Consider the following 17,513-nt stretch of genomic DNA (forward strand, 5'->3'; position numbering starts at 1 on the left):
TAATATCGTGCTAAGATACGAATTAACTTTTGAACGCACATTTGCCAGACTCTCTGGTTAAAAATAATTTCCTAAAACACAATCGTACTCTTTCCAACAAAATTCACACTCCCGAATATCAATATCGCATCGCCATCGTTTGACTTAAGGCAAGATAATTGCCCGTTACCGAAAAATCTAGTTTCGCCTGGCAACTGCAACCCGCGTCACATCTCTCGGGAGATCGTGAGAGGAAGCGAGACGATGAAACGCAAAGAGAAGGAGAGAAGAGTAGAGGAGTGGGGAGAATGCTGAAATATCGTCGACTAATCAAAAATTTAATTAATAGACCGCGGGAGCCGGCTATTACTGATATTTCCTCGACTCGCTACCCCCCACCACTGTCACAAGCGTAGCTTCTATCCCCACCATTGGTCGAACTGATCGATGCCGTGGTGTTGGAGGCTGGCTGGGGCCAGTGACGTAATCAACAACCTCTAGCCCCCTGGCTTGACGTCACCGATGCCCTGAAATGCGCGTGGCCAGGTGCGTATCAGGGAATCTCTGCAGCCGCCCCTCCGTGGCTCTGTTTCGACCACTTAACTCCCGACCCCCGAGACTCGCGCTTTTTTCCCTTCTTTCATCCTTTCTTTTTTCAATCGTCGTCAGCCTTGCTCGCCTCGATCTCGCTCGTTCTGTGACGCGCGGCCGGCCGGCGTATATACGCCCAGAAAAGTGGAACGTGTCACGGCACGCTAATGCGAATGAGTTAAAACTGACCAGCCATTAGGAGGTGTTAAGATGATTATTCGGGCTGTTTTGGTAGATTCGAGGAGCTCGAGTAGGTTGGTTTAGGAATTAGAACCAGGTGGGTTTTGGTTGCAGCGTAAATACTGTAAATACGCTTCATGAATTTCTGCTAGGTTAAAGCCAGATAGGCATCAGTGGTTGTTTGTGGCTGGGATGATAGCTGAAATCTCGGGATATACGTGGAAAATTTGGTTAAGAGGTTTAGGTATTAGAATGGGTTGAACTTTGGTTGCCACTAGCTTCTGATAACAGTAGTTCGGGCTGCTGAAGTAATTCTTAGGATCTGCTGAGTAGATGTGGAAAAATTGCTTAAGGGAGTTGGAAGTTGAAAGTGGATTTTCGAAAGATCTTTTTTCCAGCACGCTTTCGTAATCGATTTGGTCAACGAGAAGTTTAGTAGGGAGTTAATGTAGGGAGCTTTGGTAGGTGACGCGAGATTACCTTGTGTTTGCTAAGCTGACGTGTTGCTTCGATAATAAAGTGGATTAAGGTTGTTTTGATATTGATGTTGTTTGTTATGTGCAGATCGTTTATTGAATGTTGATTTAGGGATTTTTATTAGACTATCGTCATAAAGTCTTTATTCTGTGTTAACACCGTTTTCTTCGATCTATATGGATTACCGTCTATAATGCTACTGTTTGTCTTGTATAACAATATTGACGATGGTCAACAGTCGTTAATCTAGGAATTTTTTCAGCCCAGGCAGACAGAAGCTGTTTGTTTTGCTTGATCTACTATTAAATTTATTAACTTAAAGAGTTCTCTGTTAATATTATTTTTCTTCAATTATTACAAATTATTACAAAGAAAGGTTTTTAAATGCTCAAGCGGTACATCTCACTATAGAAATCTTCTTTATCAACACTTCTCCGTTTCCTACTTTATCTTCATAGTAATATTCAAAATCATTCTTTATCGAAGGAGTACTTCATTTGCGATGTTCTTTTTACGAACATTTTCTTTGTAACTTATTTGATTCCATTTTAAGACATCTTCGTTTTACCGTCTTACTAAATCTTCGTTCATTAATCAAATCAATTAAGCATTCTTATTACAGGAAGACATTAGGACAGCGAAATTTCTTGTAACAGTTGCTCAAACTATTTATGAAGTTTTATTATTTGTATTTTGCTAGTAAAGAAGTTTCTTCCTTCTTATCTTGGTACAGACACCTTATTTATAAGCGAGTTAAAGAAAAACGTGATCATCTCGAAGGCGAAACTTTTGATTTATCGTTTCGCGTGCAAACGAAATATAGGTCGCGCTGCCTCGTTCGCTTCCTCCCCATCACTATGGGGCACCATTGTACTCTTCATTCGATAACACGCGGTTCTCTTTAGAAATTGCACGTCGAGTTCATAGTAGCTTCTTTTCTCCTAACGAAAGCAGACAATCGGGTTTAGAAAGAAGAAAATGTTTTATTTATTAATGTCGATAAGAACTAAGCTACGAAATAAGCTGCTTTTGCATGCAAATTCTTATATAATAGAGAATTTCTGCAATAATGAATTTCGATAAACATTAAATTTCCTCGCAATATATTTATCCATTCTTCAATAGAGAAATATTCCGCTCTATAATAAAATGATTATTTTTAACAAAAATCATTTTAAACGCATATTTATCCTATCCCACTCACCAAAGATTCCACGAGAAATACCGTTAAGGAAGGGAACGATCTCGCCAATCGTTAACAACTATTGATTTGCCCATTAAGTGACACCAATTTATCCACTGTATCACGCGGAACGCTCCAAATTACTAGTACAATGAAAAATGGAAGACACGGTTAGCTGTTGTGACGTTGATCGTGTGACACAATTTCCTTTCATTAAAATATTATTATTCAAACGCTGCTTCAACACGCTCTACGTATATAACGCGTGTCTAATGCATGTAGGCAATGTACACATGTACACTATTATATTATTCAAAAATTAAATTTATTTCCTATTATAATTTTAATTAATTGCTACAATTGTTTCCACTATTTAAAATTTATTTCAAATTAAAATGATATTACTTTCAAGTGTAGAGGACGATCGTAATATCAATTTATCAATTTCGACTTCCAAAATAGCTACGAATGCTCCTAATAATCTTTTCCAATAAGAAAATCTATTTTTTAGTAATATTCCTTCACATATATCGTACAGACATACGTATTTAAGTCTAACTGATCTTTTGAACGGTAGCGTACGTGTATACGTACACATGTAGAATAAGGCGCCAGTGATAAGCGTGTACGATGACGTGCAATAAAATAGTAACACGACGATAATTCGTGATGTATAGCTTGTATAATGAACGTAACGTTTCGTATGAATAAATCGTCCCTCCGCTTATTTATATCCACGCATGAATATTTCATAAAAAGGGACCTTTTCTTGAAAATACTCACAATCCGTGACCTGTAACGTTTCTCGAAGTGACACATTGCATTGCTTGATGCTTGCTGCATTGCTTGCATGACTTTTTATTATTACTTGGTCCCTTTGGTCGCTAGAATAGTCATTCCAATCATTTCGATATATTCAAAGATTAGCAGAAATTATTATTTCAATTATAGAATTTAATCGGTATTTGAGACTCTCGATTCATGTTTTTTGACTTGTATGATCACTAGCGGACGATGTGTTTACTTGTTGCATGCAATATATTGTACACGTGATATAAAGTTAACAGTGCAATAGGTAATAAGACAATTTGTTAATTACTTAACATGGATCTGTTTGACCTATATTAAATTTTCTGTTTTACCCTGTTATCACCCTTATCTTGGAAATCTTCTTTCCCTGTTTTATCGATATTGTCGATAAATATGAAATTCGATTCGAATTTTTGCTAATATTCGTATAGCCACTATTGCGCTGTTATGACTCATTAATGTTTATTCATGAAACGAGGTATTAATCATGTGATTCATTCTTTGTTCCAGGTAAGTCTATATTATGGTTGCATTAAATACCGGCGCAGTTCCTTCCACGTGGTCATTTCGAGTTTACGTAAGCAAGCGGTAACGGTGAGGACAAATTTTTCATTGTGAATCTCTTGCGGATTTAAAGAAGGAAACTTTCGAATTTCTATATTCCCAAATCACCAAAATTTTCTAAATTTCTCGATCCTTCAGACATCGACATTTTCAGTTTTTCAAATTTTTGTCCAGATGGTATACAACGTTTCTCACGTCTCTGATTCGAACAGACTGCAAGAGAAGGAAAACGTAGAATTCGTTTTCCTCGAGTAATACGAACTGAACAAGCGCTCGTACGCCAAACTATGTTTGCCAAACTATCGTCGACCACGATCAAATCTGATTTGCACACACACGAGATATCGTGTGACTGGTTACGAAAAAAGAATCGGTTTTGTGCAACACGCGGCGAACCAACTACCTTGGCTCGTTGATTCGCGTACGAAAAACTGCGCTCTTTACTCGCGAAAATGTAATTAAAAATGTTCCTTGTTTTGGACACCAATTCACGGCCTGCTTTTATTAAATATTGCTTATATTAAATAATGCTTTTATTAAATATAAAAAATAATTTTATTAAATATTTTATTGAAAGATTATTTGACATACGATATCGTTAAAACGGACTTCTTTGATATAAATTTTTATACAGAATTTTGAAAAATTGGAATAGTAAAATGCAAATTAAATACAAATGGTGAAATGGAAAGTAATAAATTGAGAGTATTGTTGGTGACATAGTGCAGAGGATAATCGAAAGGATAGGAACAGAAGTATTTGTAAAATTCTTGATTCTTTTATTCTATCGTGACACGAAACGTAAAAATACAATTTTACGGAGAAATTTGTATCATTGGCGTGTTCTAAAGATATTTAAAAATCGATAGGTGACCATGAATAGATAATCGACGACGTTAATGGTAGGAAGATGTTTAACTATGATAATTTCAATTTAATATGTATAAAAATATACATCGTATTTTGTTTCAATTCTGGAATTCATCAAAATCCTATTGAGACAAAATTCTATTAATTGTAGATAAACATCGTTAATTATTAACACTTGATAATAATTACGATAACAGTTTAAAAATTAATTATACCAAAAACATTATAAAATAATAAAACAATAAGCATACATATAAAGATAAATAAATATAAGAAAAAAAGTAATATTAGAAAATTAGAATCGAATGTTTGGAAAGACCAGGGCGCTTCGATCGGCAGATACGAGCCTGGTGCCTCGCATTTAAAGCGCGCGAAGATATCGCAAGACAATCGATTTCTTTCCTTCTCACTCTCGCTGACAAATTCTCGACAGTTTCGCTTCGAGCCACCTCTTAGTTTGTCCTCGTGCTCGCGTCGACAGTGCCTCGTAACTCGTAAGTCATAATGCAGATTGATCTACTTTCGTTTCGAAATCGAGCGACCGACAATTACGATCATCCAAACGTGAACACGCATCTCCTTGCTAAAGTTCATCTCGCTTGCGATTAGCGTTTTCCTCGTGCATATTCAGAGTGCAACAGTTATCGCGCGAATATAAAACGAATATCATGTTCCGGCAACTTTTTTGAGAATTATGTTCGCGGAAGTTTTAGATAGTCCGAGATTATCGTTTCATTTGAGGTGGAAAAGAAGATCCTACGAGTGGAGTGAGTGCAGTGAAATAAAAATATCTCGAACGATGACAGTAGCGTTGTGACGAATGACTGTGGCGAATAATTGTTTTTCGAGGAGACTTTATGAATATGTTTGAAGTTACGATTGAAATGATTGATCGAGGTAACAGAAACATCGAATTTCTCAATCGAGTGGAAAATTTGGAACCTAACCTTCATCTTATTGTCAGATTCGAAAGAGAGGAATGGCTACTTGCCATTACTAGGAATTTTTGTGGTTATGAACGAGGTTAGTCTGCTAGAATATTAAAAATAATGGCGAAGACAGTAAGTCTTAGAATTAGTTGATGAATTTAATCTTCACTTTAGATTAGAAAAAAAGGTGAAGATTAATATTTGTGGAACTTTGTAACTGTAAAACTAACCAAACAGATAATAATAAGAATAGTCGTAAGAAATGTTGTAAAAGTAACAAAAATATGATAATTATAATCGTAGTACGTCCAAATTTTCCATTTTTACCGAATATTTCCGATCCTTCGAATACTTCGATTCGTTACAGCATTTTTAAAAATTAAATGGACGTTAAATTAAAGGGTTATTAGCAAAGTACACGGTATAGAGCACGTGGGTATAAGATTGACTCTTTGAAGGCTCTTTGAAAATTATTACATTAACATTGTTAATTTACAAAAAACTCTGTTTTACCATTATACGTAATTCGACTTAAATTTTCATTGAAGAAGAAATTAATAATAAATCCAACGCAAATTATATTTATCGATTTCCCATCTCTATATAAATATTTGATTTCCAGTTTTTATCAGAACATAATTATAACGCACATAAAGTTTTTATTCGCTTCGTTACTTGTTATTCATTATTAACGTAATGGATAAACGGAGACAGTTTAATATCGTCGTAAATGTTTATATCCCTTCGTTATAATATTAACGCATTTTGTTAATAACCCTCGTGACCATTTTACCAAACGACCCACGTAACATCAAATTAATTCGAGATATCCGAGTATGAGTGAAAATGATCGTTAAATCTTCACGAAAATTGCCATTAATATTATCGAGATAAAATAAAGGAAAGAGGATATAGAAACAGAAAGTCTTGTTAGAAATTGAGAAATACCGAGGAACATTTAATTAAACTTATCGTAACAGGTATATTACTTAATCGGTTAATCAAAATTCAAGAGACAATATAATCTTGAAAAATATGAAAAATAACTAGAAAGTAATAAAAATTATAGCGAATGGCGATGCTAGATTAAATGCTAGAAGATGCGATAGATTAGAAAATAATTGTATAATACTTGTTACGTTACAGAATAATCAAATAATATTCGATACTTTGGGAAATAATTAAACGATATTTAATAGATTAAACAAACCTTCCTTTAGCCGCGTGTTCATGATAACATAAATTTGCATAAATCTCCATAGTCCAGTTATTAATTGATTCGCTCAAAACTACACACACACACAAACAATAAGGAAACTAATTTCGATTCAAAGCACGTCATCGTACTTTTTAATTAACAATTTCGACGATAGCGAGTAAGAGATCGAAAGAAAGACTGAAAAGTTGCAACGATCGATCGCTGCAAAGTAGAACGGTCGTCGGTGGAATCGTAGAAAGTCGAGAGCAGAAAGATAAGCTTGGTTTCCGGCGTCGAGGCGTGCAACAAGAGGCGCGTGTGCTTGCGCCGGAGGTTGCGTCGCGGCGCCTAGCGTCGCGTGATCATGAACGCGTGTCGTATGCGCTTAGTTCGCCTCGATTCACGTGTTGGTGCGGTCGTGAAACGTGTTCTCGCCATTTCCGTTCTCTACCCATTCCAATTGTTCAGTCGCGCGCTGTCCTTTGTCTATTGACACACAAGTTGCAATTCTCTTAACTGTAAATTTTACTTTTCCAAATTTTCGTGTCCTTTACAATTTTTAAATAAGGACTCGACTGATCTTCGTTTTTACCAGGTTTCCCTCTCAACGTACCGTTTCGTTTAATCGTTTGTACATGTTGGCGATATTTTTCAGATTCTCTTTTGAACCTTCCAAATCGATTTTGGTCGTTTTTCGAAGATTTTGGAAACGCAGTTGAGACTGTTTCCCCTAGACTGCGCATATTTTCGAAATTCCTTTTCAATTTCCTTTAATTGTTTTCCTTTTATTCTCATCTTAAAGTGGAAATCCTTCTTCTTTAAGAGCTGTGAGTATTTTCGAAATTCTTTCATCGCTTTCTTTCTCTATGGGTTCCCTAAACTAAATTTGGAGTTCTTTGCCCACATAGATTTTCTGACGTTGGATTCTTCTTTTAATAATTTACACCTTCGAAAGTTTTTATCTTATTTCAACTTTTCCAATTTATCAAACTAAGTCGGCAATTCTATTTGAATTAAAATTTTCTTCCGCTAAAAACGTGCGAAAAAGAGACAGATCTTGCGAATATCTTCGCTAATTAATTAACAAGACGATATTATAAATTAATAATTAAAAAATCTTCAATAACTAATGAATAAGATGTAAAAAGTGGTAGATAGACAATATGATAGGAAAATGTGTATTCAGATAGTTATGTGAATCGAATATTGAGTTTCTGTTCAATTAGTGAAACAAGTATACATTGCGTAACGTGATGATGACCAGTGGTCGTAAACGAGATTGTAACAAAAAATTCTTTGTGCTCTGACGTAATACTGACGTTTACTTTCGCTCTGGTAATTTATTACCATACGCTAAGACTCGTTAGAATCGATATCATTGTTCTCTTCTACAAATATATTCGTTGGTTCGTTTTTTCCGATTATAATAAATATGATTCATTTTTCATTCTGACTAGACAGATATAGAAAATAGTTAATGCGTTATCGTCGGAGAATTAAAATTCACGTCTAGCGCAGTAATGAAATTTTAATGCGATAATTAACGATTTTCTCAACGCTGATACCTCACGTGACTCGGAAATATTTTTTTTTTTTTTTTCGCTGTGCATTGCTGTTAGAACGATCGCAAACAAAGAGGATACGTTACTGCACGTTATTTTTTCAAATATTTTTTTGTTGCGTACAACAGAATAAGTAAAAAATAGCTGACCAATAAAAATGGAATTTTCTACGAAAATTTCCACCACGATTTTAAACACGCGACCTCACTTCACAAAGGCAGGCAAATTAAAATAAAAGAAACCTTTTGTTCATTTCCGGGTGGAAACACAAAATATCGCGAATATTTGATTCGTAACTAACCTTCCGATTGTCACTGGACAATAACTTCTCGCGCGTCAAATTATCGGAGATCGCATCCGCTAAAAATGATCCAATCGGACCCGTTGCAAATGCAAGGATCAGTTTACATAAAAAATAATACAGAAGGACGAATAACATTTCGACTAGAATTCGAAACACATGGAATCACTTTGCCAATATAGAAATAGCAACACAACGATTCTGCGATTCATTGTTTCAATGAACAAACGATATATCGAGGCTGTGTAAAATAAAACGGAAAAAAAGGGGGAGATTTTTAATTGAGATTCAAAGCGCGTAAAATCGTTCCACGTTGGTAAACTAAAAAAAAGATTAGAAAAAGGATCTTTTATCCATACTGTAACAAGTCATTTCAGTATTCGTTATTTCAAACAATGGACGAACTTTGAAACGAAAGATATAAATCACGGTATACCAGACGTGAAATCATCTTAGCAAACTAAATGAAAATAATACATTCTTTTGTGTATATTTTCAATGAAAACATCAATTATTGAGAACGTTCGTCTCTCTCGTTAACGTTTCCGTGAAAATGTTCTATGAAACTGGATCGCGAATCGACGAGCCCTCGTTTCTGCTCGTAAATTTGCAACCATATAAACAGTTCGCGGCTTGATCGGATGTTTATCAGCCCGACGTTAATTTTGCTTGAGTGTGGTTCACGTGAACGAGAGAGGAAGGTCGTGGCCACGAGTCTGGTCGTTTTATCAAACGCTCGTTAAGTTCATTGAAAATTCAGCCGCTTACACCGTTCGCTACAGAGAGGCGAATCTACGATCGATAACGAAACGACGATTCTTGTTTTACCGAGATCTTGCAATTTTAATTATATCTTCGTTAGGTATGAAATTATTCTTTCCAACGTTTTCGAATTCAATTATATTTTTCCAGCTTATTAAACAAATTATCGTCGCAGTTTCTACGAAATAGGAAAAACAAGTCTGCTTTAGTAGGAATAATTTTCCGCTTCAATTATCTGTGTTCGCTCAAACGGTTTTTATCTGCAAAAAGGTGGAGTAAAATTGAAACATAAAAATCGAAGAATCGTAACAGGGTTGAATCCACACCCTTTTACTGTCTCCTGCAAGTCTCTTAAAAACCTACCATTTTCATTCTTTTTTCCCATCGTCCCAGTTCTTCTCTTCGTTATCTATCCTTGCAAAGAGATAAAGAGAGAGAGAGAGAGAGAGAGAGAGAGAGCCACTGAAAGTAGATCGATCCAGCAACCCCTGAAATCGATAACCCACGCACGATTCCAGTCTTCCACGCTAGACAACCCGTTTTCACCCGGGTACTTGTTGAGCGTGGAATTCCAATTCTCGTAATGGATTCCATCGATCGCCGGGAATATCGAGGGACCCATTGAAAAATCCCTGTCGCAGTTGACCATCGTTTCTCGCTCTCTGCACGCGAATTTAGAACGAAGGGCTTCATATTCGGCGGTTGCAGTGGGTTGCAAGGTGCATCGATGATGCACTCCAGCTACGCGACTGCCTTTTTAAGCAAATCATAGGGGGAGTTTGCACGGGTCGAAGCGAAATGTGCGAGTTGCCGAAGAAATCGATGGGGAGGGGTATGAATTTTGTATGAGCTCGCAGAGAGCAATGTTAGTTGCGTCTTGTGACATGCGACGTTTCACGTACTGTAGTGGGTTAGACGAAAAATGTCGTTCGATTTACAGAGATTTTTTCTTTTTTTTTTTTGATATTACAGATACGTCGATTTGACGATATTTTTAACATTTTAGATATCTCTCGTAGATATTTGTATTTTGTTATTTGCTCTGTTATTTGTATTTACTCTGGTTTAGTTATTTACGTTTGGGATTATTCGTAATAGTTGGGTGGAAGCGAGAGAATTGGTTCGAACTTATCGGAACAATAGAAAGCTCGTAGAAGGCAACGTATTATTTCTGTTTGATTTTCGATAATAGAACTCGCGGTTCTACACTCGCGTGCAACTGAAAAGCCTTCGAAAACTCAAATTTCTATATCCGTGTCTGAGACGAAAAATGCGGAAAAATTAAAGCCACAGGCGAGTGCTTCACAAATATTAATACTCTGTCTGAGATATCCAGCGTCGAAAACTCTCCGGCAAAAAGGATGACGTCATGCGATTACGCTTGCACCGGATACTTACGGTCAATATTTAGCGATCGAGTCACGGTTCGTTTAAGCCTAGAACAAAGAATGTTCGCCGAATGCCGAGGCTAATTTAAAAGAACCCGCGGCCCCGTGCACGCGATTTAATCGTCCACGATTGATCGACGACAATTGGACGAAACCTATTGAATTGTGTGGAGAACAAGAATCGATGAGTTTCATCGTGAATTCGCAAGTGGAAGATTCATATCCTCTGTTGTTCAAGATGCTCTGAAAGATTCTCTCGGCATGCGTTTCGTTTCTAGGAAAAATTAGAAAATAAGTAGGTTATCGATGCGCTATCGTGTTTTTCCAAGCTTAACGAAACAAATTGAAATTTGTCTCATCCGCTGAATACTACGCCAAGTACAGTAGACTATTCTTTGTTCGAACTAACAGGAAGACAAAACTCTGTTCGAATAAAGGAATTTTCGGACAGTGGAAGAGTCGCTTGTCCGATATGAAATTTCGTTTGTTCGAATAGATACGGATTAAGATGAATGGAGGAATTTTTTAATTAAATTTATATAATTTATAATTAAAAACGAAGATACTACACTGTTCTCTCGTGATGCATGGAATATGCATCTGTCGTTCGATCTTCCCATCAAATCACGTGCAAACAGTTAATCGAGAAAGTTGAGCGTGGCTTTCTCAGATTTGCACCCTTTAATCCTCGGACTACCGTAATGGGTCGTTTTGGATTCACTTGGTACGCTCCTCGTTTTCGTAGCACTTTCGTGTGTGATTCTCTGCATACGTAATGCAATATTTCCAATTCCAATAATAATGGCTTTATTGAAAAACTATATAGGAATAGAAATGAGTAGCTTTTTACTTGTTATTTTTCGATAAATCGTAGATACGAATAAATTAAAAAGGAAACATAAACGAACAGTATTTATTCTGCACGGTTATAATACAACAGATACGATGTAAATACATAGATCCAGCTGCAATGTAAATACAATGATTTTTGATTGATCAATGATACATGACGTTGGCAAATATCACATTGGGTCAATATAATCCCGCGATGGTAAAACTGGGTCAGAAAATTGCCCTTACGAATCTCCATTATATTGCAATCGCGAATAAAATTAATACACGTACTTTTGAATCGAGGAGAACTGCCGCCTATTCGATGTTCTTACTTAAGCTGATCAATGGCTTTATTAGTTGGCCGCAACTTCTGTCGTTGATACATTTTTATGCCCACTCAAGGTCGCCGAGTTGTGTGCGTTCTTTTCATTCGATTTATTACTTGACAAGAGTATTAGGCAACTTCGATCTCTTTCATCCAGTCTGTATTACAGCGAACATCTTCCATGTACGTTCGAACTTCTTTTGCCACAGTTTTCCTACAATTTTCGTGTAACGTAACACGTTTCAACTGCTCCCGTCTTCAGATTCCTATCTTTCTACGCTAGTTTCCACATTTAGAAGAATTTTTCCGATAAACTATAATAATTTTCTCAACGTAAGTAACGACATAGAGTTACGTTCCTTTTGTACTTTGAACCATCGATGACTTTTTTCCAATGGCGCGAGTGCTTGGACACGAGGAACCACCTCTCCGTTACCATTTTCGTTTGCTGTTTCCATTTGTATAAAATCGTCGTTATTATCGCCTTTATTGCGACGAAACCATTGCATTGCATCAGTATATGTACGGTTTCTCCACTGTTGCCAGCATCTGAGAGCAATCTACGTGCTTTAGATAACTTTCAATATCACGTTCTTGGTTTCTAATTCGTCCGCGACCCTCGTGACTTTTCCAACATTCTTCGCTACTTCTGTCGCACATACGATATTTTGTTTAAAAAAAGAAGAAAAAGGACACACTGTATACGAACCACGATGGAATATTTGAAACGGAAAAAGGCACTCGTTACTGGGAAATATTATATTCGGATAAAGTAGGCTCTACTGTACCGTACGTTAGATTTCTCGTGCTTTTCGGAATTTTGAATGTGCTATTAAATGCAGAAAAATTCACAGTCCAGTTGTCAACAGTCGATTAGATCACGTGATTTCTTTCTTCCGTACGATAAATTATTCCGGCGAAAAAATTGTCGCTAATTTGGAACCATTGCCAAAAAAAAAAAAAAAAAAGAAAAATGAACTGTCCTATCTAACTTTAAAAATCGTATCCCGATGAAGAATCAAATCAGTGCTCCATGTGCAACGCATCGTTTGACATTGTAAAACATATCGAAGCAGTACACGAACACGACTGGAACGTATTATGACAAAATTACGATATAAATTCGCATAAGTTGACCCGTAGCTTCTACGATTTCAAGATAAATCGAGAGTTCGGTCGTAAAGAACGAACCACGATAGTCTGGATAAGATGAAGACACGCTTAATTGACACATACGTACAATAATGTGCGCACTGGAAAATATCATTGAAAATGTGACATCTGCAATGTGATACTATCAATCATCCACATTGTCTCGCATAGTCGTAAAGCGCCCTATGTACAACGCAGACAGGAAAAAGTATAACGTCGACGATAATCTTAAGTACATACTCACGTTGATCTCGTTCCAACAAAAGATTATTCACTGACTAAGTCGTCAATAGACGGCTTCAATAAAACGGTTTTAAATAAAATAAACAATAAGAATGACCGTTACGAGGAAAGATTATCAGTATAAAAATGTTGCAGACATTTCTCCAGCAATTAGAATCTCGTGAAAATCTTATTTATACAGGGTGATTGGTAACTGGTGGTCTAAACGGAAAGGGGGTGATTCTACGCGAAAAAAGAAGTCGAAAATATAGAATAAAAATTTTTCGTTCGAGGCTTTGTTTTCGAGAAAATCGACTTTGAATTTTCGTTCGGTGCGCGTCCGGTACGTTATAACGGATCTCACTGTAGATCGTTGTCTCGATGGGAAAATTAAAAAAAAAATCACCCCCTTTCCACTTGGACCACCAGTTATCAACCACCCTGTATATCTCGATAGTTTACTCGATAGAAAGCAATTTTGACGCTTTTGTTTATTTACGTGTAGCACTGTGCTGTATCCTACGTATTATTATTATTATTTTAATTATTATTATTGTTATTATTATTAGTTGTGTGCCAACTAAAAGGCTGGTTTTCCAGAGATGAGAACTAAGAATGAAACAAAAGGAACATTTGAACTCGTTCTCATTCTTCTTGTTCGTAAATCCGATTTAATTACGTTAAAAAACAGTTCTCCGCTTCTACCGCGAAAAACGTACTTTTTCGCAGTCGTATCGCGTTCTTCGCAAGGATGCGATTTCTTTCTACATTTATTGTAATTCGTTTTTGTTTATGAATCGTAACGGTTCGCGGATTTAAACGTTAGATTCAGCTAGAATCAAACATACGCTAATCATTTATTATCCGTATTATAGTACCACGTCGGAATAATTTACTTATAATTCTGAATGAGGATTGATTGTAAACTACCCGCAAATAAATAAAAAAAAAAAATAAAAATAAAAATTGTTGACAGCAGTGCCGCAGCAATCGCTCTCGTCGTACTCCTTAACCCCTCAGCGATAACCTCCATACGTTGCAGAGACTGTCGTTTCTTCGCACTACATCGGCGTCGTCTACACCGTATAAATTCAGTCCTTTTCTTACTTTATCTTTTCTCTCCTCTGTGATCCAAAATTTCGTGAAATTGTATAAATTACTAAAATAAAAATCAGCATATTTTTCTGAAAGTGCGAGATTAATCAGAGAGGCGCTATTGTTTGTTTCCTGGATATCGTTGCTCTTCGTGAACATTTTCGAGCTTTTCCGGGCCTACATTTTATGGAATTTTAGAACTGGAAAAAAAAAGAGAGAAGAATCCAATTTCGCTGAAAATATACGAGATTGACAAAAATAATAAATTAGAAAACGTCTATGGATTAGATGGACGCTATTGGTCGTCTTTATAAATATCTTGTTTCTTGAACGTCACGTTTCATGGAATTTTGGAATTACGAAAATAGTGTGATATAACGTGCCAGTGACTACGAGAAAATGTCTCACTCGAGTGGAATATTTTTCATGCCAAAATTCGTTGCATATCATTGTGACGTAGATCGATAAAATATAAAGTAAATCAGAAACTGGATTTCTTCAAGTTTTAGATTTACATCGTCTTCCTAATTATCAGTACATATTCTCCTGAAAATACCAGTTTGTTTAGAAGAATTATTTCCTGTTCTATTATCTTCTTTGTGGAGATTTCGATCCGAATGGGCCAAGAATCGTCCAGGAAGCGTCTCTGAGCGCGCAATCGACTGCGCAGAGGGTGTCTGATGCTTCTTTGTAGGTGTCTTGTTAATAATAGCACGGGAGAAATGTCACGGACGGTGACATTCCTATTGTGCAGGCCAGTATACAGGAATCAGCTTATATCCTACATGAACGCCTCGACTGGTCAAATCGTTCATCCGTCAGATCGAGGTTCATGGTGATTCGTGATCTTACAATAGTTCGATCGAACGATCGAATATTTTTAGAATTCGTAAATTTAATCGCTATTGCTATTATCGTTAAATAATTGTTGTTATTTCTATACTCACAGAGGATCACGATAGTTATTATTTCATCGAATAGATAAATCTATCACATCGTTCTGAGCCAAAAAAAATCTTTATTGCACGCGCTTACAAAAACTAGGGATAAAAACAAAAAAGCATCTTAAGCCTATCGATTAAATCTATCTTCTAGTTACTATTTCTTATAACTAACGCATCTGCATATGGATGGCGAGCACGAACTCACCTTGTCGTTTTCAACAATAATAAACTCGTAAATTTTTATTTGTTGCTTGAAATGTACACAAACGTACGCGTACACTATCTTACTGATAATTATTATTGGATCATCGTGATGCAAGTTTCGTAGTTGCATTCAGTGTGTACAGCTATTGTATTCTATTGTATGACAGCATAATACTATAGCGTGGCGCTATACTACTCTCAAATTATTGCACATCGGTTTATATTAATTTACTACGCGAGTACTATATTATATTCTCTAGTATTTCTTCTACTGTGTTCTTCGGTGTTATATTTTGCTTCGACGTACTTTATTTTACTGCTTTAGTATTTTATTATACTACTCCATCCCCTTTCCTACTTTTCTCTACTCTGTTTTCTTTCCACTATCCTACTATCTTGCTACAGAACAAAAGATTACCTCGTCAGTCGTTTCAACGTAGACACAGAGTATATAGGTACATATGAAAGTATATAGGTAGAGAATCGACAACCATAAGCACGTGTCCTTCGCGGTTTCCTGCGGTTTTTCAACGAAGAGAATGAAAAACGCGGACACGCGTTTCCTTCGCTGTCGTTAGATATCAAACAATAAATATTGTTCTTGAATCATATCGAACAGTTCTTGTTCTAAATCCGGCGAATAAATGGATCGCGTTATCAAGTTGTCTTTATTTCCTTCGTATCTCATTTCTCGAACCATTTAGGCAAAGTAGAATCGAAGCCACGGGATCGTTAGAATTATTTCCCATTAAAAAATTTTACTGCTAAAGATTGCTCGAATTTCGATATTTCGATCAGTTTTCGAAGAAAGAATTCAGGAATTAAAATAGATCGAAGATTCGGCTGAAAAAATGATTGAAGTTGAATTTCCTCTGTAAATCGCTTCGCGTTTCTAATTTAGAGAAAAAAAGAATACGTAATTTAAATTCATTCTCAGATTTTCGTCAATTTTAAAATCACTCTGCCTTCCTTTTAACACGCGTTACGATACGAATGAAATTTTCATCTAACGCTTGAATTTCACTCGAACGACGATTAAATACGTCAGCGATAGATGAAATAATATTACGAGGTGAAATGTAACGCGAAAAAGCACATGGCGAGAGAACGGGTTTTTAATTCCACGAATTTCGTTGAAGCACACTCGACAGGATCGTCCTCGTAATAAAAGTTCATTAAAATCTGCAAATTCCGGCGGGACTGTTCTCTGCCAGACGATCGCATCGTGTTAGTCGATTATTTGGAAAATATATTTTCCTAGCGTGGACCTTTCCCTCCTAATTGGAGGCACCTTATTCCCGCTTACGTAACAATCAACGTTCTGCATTAATTACAATAATTCGTGCGGCCTTAATGGGGACTGCGCAAGACCCTGTGAAATGAATTTTATAGAAATACGCAGCGCTCGGCTCGTGTTGCGGATTTTCTGGACGAAGAATTAGACCGTCGTTTATTCTTAAAATCGCGAGGATCGAAGAAATTTTCGAGATCATCAAATATGCGTTCTTGATAGGTATATTCGATGGAAGAAGAATTTTTGTGTCTTTTTGGTGAAACCGACAGAGATGTTTCAGAGCAAACATTTGTCATGAAGAATCGCACGAAAGGATGTTAACTTTCGGTCCGGAAAGAGGAAATAGCTCGACATGTGTTTGTCGAAGGTAAACGTGAGAGGGAAATCGTGAGTTGTAAAATTCAGTCTTCTATTCCGACGAATTTCACATATAAGGTCGATAATACCATAAAATGCTTAATCTTCGACAATAACGACCAAGACATATTTTATGGCTCTGTGTATCTCTGAATTTATAAATTAATTTTAATAATATCCGTTCACCCCGTTCGATACGGAGTCGTAGTCAGAGAAATTCGAAAAATGAAATCATCTTTCGTAGATTACATTTAGATCAGAGAATTAAAAATAAACTCTTTTCTCGCGAGAA

At 36.4% G+C, this 17,513-nt stretch overlaps 1 protein-coding gene across 9 annotated transcripts in view; it reads left to right on the forward strand.

Annotated features, from left to right (window-relative positions):
- Nucleotides 1-17,513, forward strand: part of LOC117242443 (cAMP-specific 3',5'-cyclic phosphodiesterase-like) — a 350,276-nt gene that overhangs the window by 220,916 nt on the left and 111,847 nt on the right. The gene's annotated exons all lie outside the window — the stretch shown is intronic.

The sequence above is a fragment of the Bombus vosnesenskii genome, unplaced genomic scaffold, assembly GCF_011952255.1.
Source record: "Bombus vosnesenskii isolate JDL3184/JDL3185 unplaced genomic scaffold, Bvos_JDL3184-5_v1.1 scf7180000016274, whole genome shotgun sequence".
Lineage (NCBI taxonomy): Eukaryota > Metazoa > Arthropoda > Insecta > Hymenoptera > Apidae > Bombus > Bombus vosnesenskii.